Source organism: Etheostoma spectabile, chromosome 10 (genome assembly GCF_008692095.1).
Source record: "Etheostoma spectabile isolate EspeVRDwgs_2016 chromosome 10, UIUC_Espe_1.0, whole genome shotgun sequence".
Lineage (NCBI taxonomy): Eukaryota > Metazoa > Chordata > Actinopteri > Perciformes > Percidae > Etheostoma > Etheostoma spectabile.
Window position 1 is genome coordinate 16,363,211 of NC_045742.1, and position 244 is coordinate 16,363,454.

General features: G+C 40.2%; 1 protein-coding gene across 1 annotated transcript in view; it reads right to left on the reverse strand.

The window, feature by feature from the left end:
- The window catches only part of trim69 (tripartite motif containing 69), a 10,586-nt gene that overhangs the window by 2,985 nt on the left and 7,357 nt on the right, over nt 1-244 (reverse strand). The gene's annotated exons all lie outside the window — the stretch shown is intronic.

Sequence of the window (244 nt, forward strand, 5' to 3'; positions counted from 1 at the left end):
CAATCATTCCCAGTCAGCAGAGACGGAGAGCGTGATATGTTAGGAGATTCCATAGGCACAGGCTAATAACCGCTAACTAACATGCTAGTTAACATTAGTAATTAAACCTAAACAACTAATGTCTGTGAGCTTCTCTTTCGCCATAACATGAGACGGTAAGTTATGTTGTTATGACACAACCGAACCTATTTTTACAAAAACATCTGTTACGGAGCTATAACGTGAGATACAAGGTAACGGAGCC